This window comes from Haliaeetus albicilla, chromosome 1 (genome assembly GCF_947461875.1).
Source record: "Haliaeetus albicilla chromosome 1, bHalAlb1.1, whole genome shotgun sequence".
Lineage (NCBI taxonomy): Eukaryota > Metazoa > Chordata > Aves > Accipitriformes > Accipitridae > Haliaeetus > Haliaeetus albicilla.
Genome location: NC_091483.1, coordinates 23,620,601 through 23,633,384, shown reverse-complemented (window position 1 = coordinate 23,633,384; position 12,784 = coordinate 23,620,601).

Genomic DNA, 12,784 nt, shown 5'->3' with positions numbered 1-12,784 from the left:
GGTGCGGGAGCAACATGGTACAAAGGTAAAATTGAGTTTTTTATTTTCTCCTCCACTCCTAAATAAGAATTTAATTGCACTCTGACACAAGCATTTATGCAACACTTCTTTTCGAGGGCACATTTCTCCTGAATGCTGTGTCACACACATCAGCCTTTCTTCAAGGTCAGGATTTTGTTTGATGTCTTTGTCTTGAGCAAACAAAGGAAAAGAGAAAACACGCACTAAACTAGAAACTGCTGAGCGTTCTGTATAAACGTTTCCATTTGCTCCCTGAATTGGCTATGTATTTCCTCTACTTAATCTTTTATAACTGTATAAACAAACCATTGAATCCAACCTCCTCACATTTGTAAATGAAAAAGAGAAAGCCAAAATATGGTAGACACCATAGTGTCCAGTTGGTGCCAGTTTTGGGAGACTGAATCTTACATGAAGCCAGTAAATTATGAAACGAGTAAATGAAATGCCAATACAGAATATTTTTTTCCTGGTGAGAGCCACAGTTTTAAGATCTCCAGCTCCTTTCTACTAAGTGCTGCATCGACACAGAGTGGTAAACAATCAGTCCCGCTGGACTAGAAAGGACTGATGAATGGTGATGGGAATGAAAAATTAATGGTTTACACAATGGGAACCAAGGCTATGAGACTATCTAATCCACCCAAGGCTAGAGAAGTAGCTTGTGCCAGAGCTAAGACTTGAACTCAGCCCTTCAATATCTTAATGTAGGTATTTGGCCCTTCTTCCTGAAGTAGACAGTGTATTTTGTAACACTGAACTTCATGACTGTTAGAAAATGGGGTGAGAGGAAAACCAACAAACACCAAGCTGCAAGGCACAGGATTCTAGTGAGTTCTTGAACACGGACTTCTTTCTGATACCATAAGAAAAAAAAATAATCTAATGAGCAAGGGAAAAGGTAAAGGGATTCTGAGCAAGGTGTAATTACAGCACCCTGTGTAAAAGTTGAGGAGAAAAGGCATAGCTGGCAGAGAAAAGGGGATGTGCTGCTTCTTTGCTGAAAAAGAGACCAGAGAAGTTGGTGGTTTAGCCCTTTTCCTGTACAATTTTTTCCCTCACACTAACAGGAACACTGAGGTCACCCTGCAATTGGCAACTACTGCCCCGCAAAGGCAACGGTTCCCTCTTGGCCCTTTCCAGCTGCCCAGCAGTGGCTGGCAGCCCTACAGCCATGCCCTGGTGTTACTTGCTCTCCTGAGGAATAACAGCTTACTTGATAGCATCTCACTAGGCAGCAAATTAAAAGTGACCTGAACGATGGCCTATAATAGCAGGGAAATGACATTTGTGGCCCTTTTTCCTGCGTATACAAAGAAGATATTCAAAAGAACAGGGGTGGATGTAATGCAGCACAGCTCTACTAAAATCAGTGAAATGAAGCCAAATGGGATGGACTGAGGATCTGGCCCATTTCCAGTGACTTTTTTTTTTTTTGTTCATTTGCTTGTAAAACAACTGCAACAAAAGTAAAATATAACCTGAATACAGGTCAGCTGCTAAGCTAATACAGACTTCCCATAAATGACTGGAAGGCTTTACAGACATAATCCATGTACAGCAGAACTCGGCATTGCCATGGAAACAATTACATTCAAAGAACAAAAAGCAATTGATATCAAGCCATTCGGAAGGCATTTAAAACTTGTTATGCACTTAAAGTACAAGGAAATTAGTTTGCTAATTAACACACTGTTCCCAGCCATTGTGATTTCTTTCTTTAATGGTGAGAGTGGTATTTGGTGCTTTGCTTTCCCTCCTAATGCTCCCTCCAACAAACACACTTAGCTTAAATACAATATTTCAGCATTTGTTTCAAGCCATGTAATAAAAGCTCAAACTGCAACTAGTCTTTATCCTTTCTTTTTCAGCCAATGCCTCCAATAGATCCTTTTTAATCTCCTCTAATGTCTCTAATGTAATGAAGCCCATATATAATGACATTATAATGGTTAGAAAGTGCTTAGGCAAGCCTTCCAAAAAGAAATAGAATTCAGACTCTTTAAACAAAAAGCCAAAACAACAATAACAAACCCCCCTCCAATAAAAACACCTTTTAATTAACTGCAGTGCTCAGGGCACTGCTTAATTATGAATTATGATTTCTAATACTCCAGCCCTACTTTTGTATGAGGTCAGTCATAATTTTCCCCAAGTTTGCAGGAGAAGAGCAGTCTAATGACCCCAAATGACACCTAGCACTTGGAAATGCAATGCTGGCTGCACGTAAATAGAAAAAATTCTCTTCTTTATGACAATTTTAGCATAAGCCTCCAGAAGCGACAGGATACTAGGAGGGATTAACCATGCAGATGGCACTCTCTCCATGTGCCTCCAAGAAAAAGGTCTTTTGCATATTACACTTGCAAAATTCCTGCATACCTAGTGAAAATATTTCAGGCGGTATAAATTCAGTAACATCTGTAGCTCTCAAGATCTTGATTCATTCCACTGTCCTGCAGGCATTTAATCAAGATGCTTAAAAGGGATGTGCAGGTGTCTTAACTGTCTTCTCTAGCCACTGGACAGAGATGAAACTCCAGAGAGAAATTCAAATCTCAGCTGGGCTCATTTGCTCCCTGGAGGGTCTTCTGTCTCTATTACCCACAAAGGGATTGCCACATGATTGGCAGGGGGGTAAATCCAACCCCAAAGATCACATCAATGTAATAAATAGTATTATCTCCCCTTTATTTTGTGAGAAACTGAGGCACAGAGAGATGCTGTGGCCTGACTCTTGTTATTAAGGAAAGCAAAAGAAGCATGCATTTCCAAATCTCTCGTCCCAATGCCTTCTGCAGGAATATAAAACCTGTTATCACTCAGTCACATCCAAACACTGATTTTGGCACCAGCTGAAATGAAACCAAGTCCCAGACTACTTTTATTTCTGCTTTTTCAGACTGCCACGTCCCATCCTGGGTGGAACAGTCTGCAGCAGCTTTTTCATCTCTGTGCAAAGCAACTGCTCTGCAACTGCATGTTTCCTTTCTTTCTCATCTCAGAGCTGCTGTCTGAGTGGACACAAACCATTTCCAAGCTCCTCTCATTCATTCACTGGTGAGCTGGAGACAGCTGCATTAGCAGCACTGCCAATAAACAGCACAGTTAGGGGGAAGAGCACCCTTCTAGCTAAAATTGTGTCCCAGTCCCCATCTTCAGGGAAAGAAAACACGGCCCAGCGTTGCTGTGCATAGCTAAATACACTGCTTCCAGGTGTGCTACTGGCCCCAAAATGTGGCTGGAGTTGAATAAAACCCTCAGGGGTTCCAAAAAGTCCATTTTGCCTGAAGGAAACTTCAGAACATGTTCAAAGTTAAACCTATGCCTGAGAGTTTTGCTGGACTGAGATTTTGGTGCTTAGAGCACTAAAGCAGTCTCTTGGCAATTCCCAAACCAATTTGGGCTAGTAGCTTTTAGAAAATGAGTCAAACTAAAACCCAAAGCAACAACCAAGCTAAAAAACAACCCTACTTGCTGTGCTTTGCTGTACCACAAGGCCATAATCATCAAGGCAGATTTCAGGGTTATACTAAAAGATAGAAAAGCAGATCAAGTGCCTGACCTGCACAAAATCCCCTTTTGAGAAGAACTGTTTGCAGAATCAGGACTCAAAGCAGAAGAAATTCAGCTATTTGGTCTTAAAGTTGCGAACCTTTAAATAGCAAATGGAGGTACAAGCAATCCTGCTATGGCTAATCATGAGATTAAAGGTTGGAAGCTCAGCACTATACACGATTCTGCCTTGACGAGCTGGAAAAGGTGTACAGGAAATAGTTTAACAGCTTTTCTCCTTTTACCCTGGCCAGACTGCAGGAAAAGACAAGGATGATCTCCACATATAATTTTCACAGAACATAGGAAAACATATAAACCCCCTAATAAAACCCTCATTACTTGATTAATGTTAACCTTCCCATGTTACAGAAAATAAAGCTGTCCTCATAAAGGGACTTGCTGGCCATATGTGGTTAATGACCATAGCCTGGCTGACAGTTCTTGACTACACCTTGGCCATGCTGGGTGGTGTCAGAGTTACTCCAAGATCCCGATAGCATCATTTCCCACATGGGACGTTAACTGTAGTTTTCCATCAGTTATGTCCCCACCCACCCCCGCCTAAAAAAAAGAAGAAAAAAAAAAAGAAAAAAAAAAGCCCCAAACAAACCACCCCCCTGAACCACCCAAACTAGCACAATAATTGTATTTCCTGCGATATTGCTTCCGCCTCTGCTGAGATCCTGTTCTTTGAAAGACTTGGAGCTAATCATAAGGTATTAACTATGATCCTATAAGTCTCCCCCCACATCAAAAAACCTTGAAGTAGACTAGAGCATATTTATTCTCTCTTTAGGAGCCAAAGGCTTCTCAGAGGTAACTTAATCACCGATTACCCATAAACTTGGTGTCAAGCATTGCACTCAATTTAATTTGCTTCCTGACAAAGAATGCCTTCCTGGGGATATCAATATGAAACACAGGAAACAGTCTGTGAAACCAGAGGAAAAAAATAGACAGAATGAGAGTGCATTAAGGTGTTTAACCTGCTTTTGATGTATACACACTGTAACTGCACAAGGAAGGCACAAATCCCAAATGAGGAAACAGACCTAAAAGAGAAAACAGCTAATACAGGAAAAGGAGGGATGCACTTAATGCCTTAGCAGCTTGACCTTTATAGTGGAATAACCACAAAGCACAGTATCTAGCCTAAGGGAAGAAATAACGTGAGCTCTAAGCATAACCCAATACTGTGACCAGAAGCCTGATGACTTCCATGCTAGAAGGCAGAAAAAGCCATTACAGGTTATCCAAAAAGTCACCAAAATGTTTGCGTTTGACCTTGCCCTAGGGCTTACTTGCAGCTACAGAGCCTGAGTATTTATTTCTGTGTATTCTGTAGCCTAGGAAAGAAAATATCCTTGCTTCCATCAGTTTTATAATTGGCTGTAGCATTTCCTAGAAAGACCATGTTACAGCCTGCTCACTCCACACATCCCTGCAAGTGGTGGCTGCATGGACAGCCCCAGACACCGTTTCACACACAAAGAGGATGACACATTTCTTCATAGAGACAGCACTCCAGGCTTGCCTTGAATTACACACTGTGGACAATGTGTGCGTTTCTATTGAAATGGGTGACCGTTCCTTCCTCAAAACACACTGCCCAGGGACAAAAAGGGCATGATGGTCAAAAATAGACTTTATCCAGTTGGGAGAAGGCCAACCAGAAAGCACCTGTTGGGCGTGAAGTAGGAGTGCGGTCACTGAACATTGGGAAATTAAGGTGAGTTTAGCAGAGCAAGGGCTGAGTGCAAATGACAGCTCAGAGGGAAGCGGAGCTGTCCAGAACGAGTGCCCCAGCTGGGGAATTTGTGACGACTCACCAGCTCTGTGGACCTCAGTAATACATTTGTATCATAGGACAGAGGCAGGGAAGGGATTCAGGAGCACAGGTTTTTAATGATTTCTTCTCTCCCAAGGCAGAGTTAGTAGACTTGTATCAGGGTCAGCTCCAACCGGTGTTTTATGCAAGTTTGCAAAGGTTGTTCCTGTGTGAAGACTAAATTAATGCCAACATGCCAAGCCTGTAGCAACTCTTATTAAAAAGCTTCAAGGAAACAGTCCTGGATTTCAAGGACAAAAAGATCATCAGTAGCACCAAGAGAAGCTCAATCAGTCAGTTCAACTACCCCTTTCCAGTTGCAATATGATGCAAAACACACATGTGGTGCTTCTTACCAGTGTAAGGCAGAAGAATTTCCTGCTCTACCACATTTGGTATGAAAACACCGGTTTGTCAACAAGTCAATGGGAACAAGAGAGCTGAGCCCCACCATCTCGCCACAGTCACAAAGCCTGGCCACGAGACGGGGGTGGGCCCACTGTGCGAGAGGGGCATGTGGCTACACCCAGGGTGTGGAGTGGAGATGTTAGAAAGAAGTTGAAACATAATACTAAAAGCGTGTAACCTGCCACCAGCATGTTTTTGGGACAGGACTCACTTTGATGGGTGGTGAGTATTCTTTTCAGTAATTTAGAAGAGTAGAACTTTTCAATAAAAAATAAATACAGTTAATAGTTCGGAAAGCTTTTACTCACTTCCAAGAGGTGAAGAGATTTGAGTTGGCACCCAGATGAGAGCACATTCAGATCTTTGCAGCCTTCCTGAGCTGTTTTGGGCCAGTCCACCCAATGCCGAGTTTTCAGTGGTGCAACTGGACATGCAGGTGAGCTTTCAAAATGATCTAGGTTCTTGCATCTAAAAATCAGATGCTGAGCCTCAGACATCTGCCTAGGCTCCCTCTAAAGTCAAGGGAAAGACAAGATGGGCATCCCACATTCTCAGATTGTTGCTACACTTGTGTTATGACGGATCAGCACAATTTTCAAGGCACCAAATTGACTTACAAGCCTCAGTGTCAGGGGAAGGCATAACATCCCATATCTTATAAGGTGCTTCAGAAAAAAGCTCTCAAATCAACAATTTTTGTCTTAGCTGGCGTCTGGCCAGCTTGATGTCCTCCATACAGCAGCAAGTCCAAGGGCAGAGCGACCTCTCCCAGCTGGCTGGTGAATGAATTTGCTCTGCAGAGGGAAAAGTAGCATTTATTTCCTGAGGTATCCTGGGCTTTCATTGCATTCCCATAATCCCAGCATTCATACAATCATAGAGCTTTGCACAAAAATGAAAATAGTAGATTAAACACAGGTCTGTTACCTGAATGTTTTGTTTGTCACCTATTACTGCTTTTTCTTTTATTGAAGAAAGAAGGCATCTTTACAACAAAACATCTGGAATAAGTAGAAAAGTCTTACGCTAATATTTTTTATTAACAGCTTCAAGATGTAATAGGAGTAAGATTTCTTCAGCATTAAAAGTGCAGAATACTTCATTGAAGAGCAGGCTGAATGGCAGGAAATGCATGATGAGATACAGAGTCCCAGGCTATTTAAAGTTAGAAGGTACCTTATTATCACAATTATCAAGTTGGAGATGACAGGATGGGAATGGACAACTCAGCTTAACTGGACACCGTCTGTTACCACCCACGTTCTGCGAGTAAAAAGGCAACCTGATCTGTCAGGGTATTGCTAAACTAATTCACATCTGGCTCTTGAATAGCCAGAGATGATATTTGAATATAACCATTTGGACTATTATCAGCTATCAATTGCTCCTTTCCAGAAAGCAGTTTGGTATCTGAAGGCACACACCTGCTGAATAAATATTTTAACTTGCTTAAATGCAGTTACAGTCCCTTTACACAGTAGAAAGGCACTTTCCTGGCCCTGTATATCAAGCACATGAAAGTCTTCTATGCTCAAGATTTCAACAGTGTGTGCTCAGTCACAGTGTCATCCTCATTATTTCTTTGAACTGAAACAGTACCCTTGCAGTGAACAAGTATCACCATTTCATTGCAAGACTCACAATATTTATTGTATGAAACCTTAACTTTCATGATTACCAGATAATTTCAGTTTTCTTTTTTAATCTTTTTTGTAACTAAGAGAGCTGCAATTAAAAACTGAAACACACAAAGCAAGCCACTGCTAAAAGATTAGAAGCTATCAAATATACAAAACCAAAGAAGAAATCTTAGGATTTAGGTCTTACTCCTAGTACTTGAGAGATTGTGTTTGGCAATATAAATTGCCTTTTCCTTCCTGCAGTAATTCTTGTTCTTCTATCAGAAGCAGAATAGAATAAAAATATGACAGCCCCTCTGCATTGCTAGGAACATTAATTTGAGATCTGGCCTTGGTTTAGGACTATCCTTGGCTGTACCCCTTCACTGAGTTTTTGTTTACTTGAATGTTCCTGAAACTCCTGCACTGATTTCTGTCTCTTCTTCCATGTGATGCAATTTGACCATGAACACAGTCCATTGGTATTTTAAGATCTTTCTCTCTGTCCTCATCATTTATTACTTGTTGTGTGAAATAATATATTATTTGCACTGCAAAGTAATGAATCCTTCACACTCTTGTAACAGTAAGACAAGAGGTTCAGTTATACTTCTGACTGTTCCCTAAATTTCATCGTACCAGAATCCATCTTTTATTCCTCTTCACATTAATCACCCAGCTGATGACCAAACACACGCTGCAGAGCAACCAACAGTTGTGTGTCACCATCACCTCTCTGCAAGCTGCCTCCTGCTTGCATCACCCCTCAATGTTAGCTCAGAAGTAACTTCTGATAAAAGAAAATTAAAATCTACTGCCACGTTTAGCCACAGAAGTGATACAAACAGCTCTCCGGCGCCCTTAGCTTCATCATGGCAAACTTCAGCTATCAAAGCAGTGCCAGGATCCCTTCGTTCAACACTCACTACTCCAAACTATTCAAATTATTACAACCCCCTGACAATCCGTATAGATGTCTCGCTCAAAATCCCTGCGTCTGGTTCAACAAGTCTTGTAAAGGGTAGTCTGTCTCTGTGTCTGTTCTGTGTCTTGGGGTGGGCTTGGTGGGATCAGCTCTGCGTGGGCACAGTGTGTGCCCTTGGCCCACGTTGCACAGAAGTCCCCTCCCAAAGCAGCCCTTGCTAGTGCTGTAGGATAAAGAGCCCAGTGGCTGCTACACAAGGAAACACAAACATTTTAACAGTGCTTTTATTTAATTGGCTCGGAATAGCATAAACAGTCTGTAGGAACATATTTCAGGGTAAAGTTAGCAAAGCCCTTAGGCAAACTATAGCCAACAAGGGAGGAGCACAGCCCAGTATCTTTGAATTGAGGGGGATAAAGCACTAGGCTAGAGCATCAAATGCCCATTTTGCATTTCAGCCCTGTCCTGTACAAGACAGGGTGTAGGGGACAATATTTGCCCCCTGCTCACCCATGCTGCCTGGGGCTGCGGAGCCGACTCTGCCTTCATGCACCTCTGCTCCGTTCCCACATCAAACAGGGGTTGTTTGGGGACTGAGAGGAAGAGGGAGCAGATTCCTGCCTCAACACAGGCAAGGGCAATCATTATACCCAAGGGACTATAATGGAATATAATCCATTTCTCCTCCAATATTTGAGGACAAAGGGGTCAGAACAACGAAGAATAGAAGATACCACCCCCATTAACGCATACCTCAAAGACACCTGTAAGCTGCACGCACGTCTACAGAGGATAAACTAGACCTGCAATCTCTTCCAAGCAGTAGCAAGTCCCTGGGGAGCTATTTCTTTTGTACTGTAAGTAGCTATCTGTGGGGGGGAATCACTCTTTCATGCCTAAATGTTTTTGTAGTATTGTTTTGCAATAGTATTGCCAGAGCTGCATTATTATTGTTCCTGAATTCTTCCTTTCCTCTCCTGGAATATTCCTCTGGGCAAGCTGTGGCTTACTATGGGCTTTTACAGAAGACAGTCAGAGACACAGCAGATAAAAATCCAGTTAACTTAACAGGCAGTAAAGTGTAGCATTGAAAAATAAGCCTTAAGGAATGCAATAGTTAAGCCAGCAGAAAACAATACTGTTTTCTGTAGCAATTTAGGACCCTCATAAAAGACAAGGGAGTCTAATAGTGTGCAGCAATGGAGAAGGGTGTAAAAGCGAGACATCTCTAAGCCCTGCAAATGGTCTCATCCAGCAGCAGGCTGGACTTTGTGTTTGAGGCAAGGTCAGTGCATGCATACAGCCTCCCAGGGAAGTCAATACCCAACTTCACCCAACAGGCACACGCCAACTAGGCAGGGACCCGCTAGCTGACACTGTTTGTTACAATGGGGTGAACAGTGCCCATCATCTTCCTGCAGAAGTCCAAGCAGAGAAGGGGGAGAGAGATTGCTCCACTCGTTCCTAATCGAATTGCACCTGGGAGGGAACTGGCTATGCAGCCAATACACCAGCTGAGGAACAGAGACCAGAAATTGGAGCTTGCTGTCCATCAAGCTGTGAGCCCGTGACATCTGCCATGTCGTGGATAATTACAGTTGCATCCAAATCTGGCTTCAACTTATCCGCTTGAGCAGAAAGCAAGCAGGTTAGTTCATCAGGGAGAGCATTTTGTAAAGCCTCCAGCTTTATTTGTGCAAGGCTTCATGGTGCAAAAGAGGATGATGCAGACATACTGAGATACTTTGAAAGGACAGTGTGGGTAGGCATAGCAGTGACATGGGCTTCAACAAGCCCACCCAGACACTCTTTATAGTAGATGAAGCCCATACTGCTAGTTAAAAGCTAACTCGGACATAAATACATATGACCTGCAATCCAACACCTGTACTGCAATGTAAACCAAACAGCAGAAAATTCCCATTCAGCTCCTGGTCTGTCACTGACAAGTTGAGTGACCTTGAAAAAGTCACACCGCTTTCCTACTCTTCTGTTTAAACTGTAGAGCAAGGACAGAAGAGGCAGTCTGCTATAATGGGACCTTGATCTTGACTGGGATTTCTGATGGCTCAATAATCCCAATAATAAACATTTCAGAGATGGAATTACCTGGAGTCATCCTCAGGCACTTTTTGCATTGCATATGTATATATTCTAATTTAGGCACCTACACATTAACTGTAGGCGAAGGCATCACCTTGTGCTTTTATTACCCAAAGTCCAAAGAAACTGCACATCCTAAAAGCCACCTCATAGGATGAAAGAAGCTGAAATACAGAAGCTGGTAGAATGCCTTTAGCTATAAATCTGCATGGTAAAAACTGGTCTCTCTTTCCTCCAGTCCATTCAAAATGGCTTTTATCTACATACTGAGAGTCCTACTCCATACACAGTCTGAGGTAAAACACCCATGGTAGGCATTTGGAGCCTCCAGGGGTGTTGATAACTGAAATAATTGGCATATTACCACCAGAGACTCAGAAAAGTCACCTTCCAACTACAATGGGTTGCTTCTGACAAAAGTCAACTGAGGCGCATAATGTTGTCATTGTTCATTAGGTTTCCATTAATGATAAAAACTCCGATTTCAATATTTAATACACCTCAGAGATCACAGTGCATAATTTAATGTGCAAGCAGATAATTTGCTGATCAAGGTACATGTTTCACATTAAGGCAAATTGTTGCACACTTTGCTGATTAACTGAATCACACACACACACATACACACGAACTATACTGCTCTCTTCTATCAGTTAAAGATTGTCCTCTCTGTAGCTAGTTCCTCATGGTAGACAGCTAAACCCTGTACATCTCAGCTGTTTTGCATGCAGTATAAATGCCATATCGCGCATGCTTGAACTGTTTTCTATCCTGATGCACTGGTTTCTTGCACACACATCATTTCAGGACACCCTTGGCAATAGCGAAGTAGCCGATGTGTTGAGGCTGCCGTGCCACGTGCCTCCTGCTATTACCTCTCTTTTGGCTGTTTATATGTCTGCACTTGAATCCACGCCTTGCCTGGCATCTGAGGCATGGAGAGCAGCTCTCTGGGCAGGAACTATGTTTTGGGGGTTTCTACACTTTCATAGCCAGGCATGAAGGCATCTGGATGAACAATAGATACAAGTCACTTTTAAGCTGGTATGCTCAAGGCTTTGTGGAAACGGACAGGGATATTACTGTGAAGTTCAACGGGGACAGAATTCCAGGTTAAACCCAGAGACAGATAAAGTGGGGAATTTATTTTTTTTTATTCAGCAATTCCAAAGTCTCACTTTGCTCCAGGGAGCAGCAAGAGCCAGGTGCCAAACCTCACAATGATACAGAAAACAGAAGGGTCATTTTTCACCTTCCTGCACTGTTAATTCACGTGCTTTTTTTTTTAGGGTGGGTTTAAATCTTCGCAGGCAAAGCAAAGAGTTTAGTGAATGGACAAGTGCTCCTAACCACTCGATGAAACACAGGGGAAGGAAGCAGGCTGGGGCAGCTACTTGTGGGTTATAGCCTAGTGACTTTTCAATAGATCTCACTACTATTATTTGGGCTATATAGCTTACAGAAGCTGCTGATCTGGGTTATAACAATCCAAACAAATCTAATTTATACTGTAAAAATTGGGAAGAATATGAGCAAACTCTCTGGAAGCCCAAATAAAAGACTAGATTATTCCTGGAGATAGCATCACTCCCTCTAAAAACCAGGACCAGACACCACAGGGTTTATGCTGAAACCATTCTGCAATGTTTTACCTGAACACTGCCCATTAACATGCAGCTAAACACCTGTGAACCACTTAGAAAATGTACCCCCAAGTCTAAATTTGTCAAAATTTCTCAAGACCTCTATATGCCTGAGATCCCAGAAGGTACCAGCAACTTGAAGAGGTTTTTATATTTCCTCTCTGTCTCCGAGCTCAGTCAAATTAATAGGAATATATTGGCTCAGCCAATCACACTGGAGGAAATTGAGCTGGCTATTAATGATCTCAAACAGCAAATGGCCCCTGGGCTAGAAGAGCTCCCACTGGAGTGACACTCCAAGTTTTAGCAGAAGCCAAACTTTTTCTAAAGGTTTCACAAACTTTTTTTTTATCCTTTCACTGCCAATTCCCCCTCAAGCTCTCTCTGCGGGCAGCAGTATTCCTTACCAGGTACTGTTTGCCTGTGTGCAGAGTGACTCTTGTCTCCTGGGTCTGCTTTAAGTGGCACCCCTCACTGGCCAATTGACGCCAAAGCCAACTCCACATTTGAAGTCAAAAAGGAAAGGACAGCAATGAGGCTAGATTTGCAGTGGAGACAAGTTGGCTTTCTTGGATCTACACCAACTAAGAGCCTGGCCCTGGGGGTCTCAGCTGGTGGGCTAGTGTACCTGATGTGTTCCTAACCTGGGCTGCCCAGATTTCTGTAAATAACCAAGCAC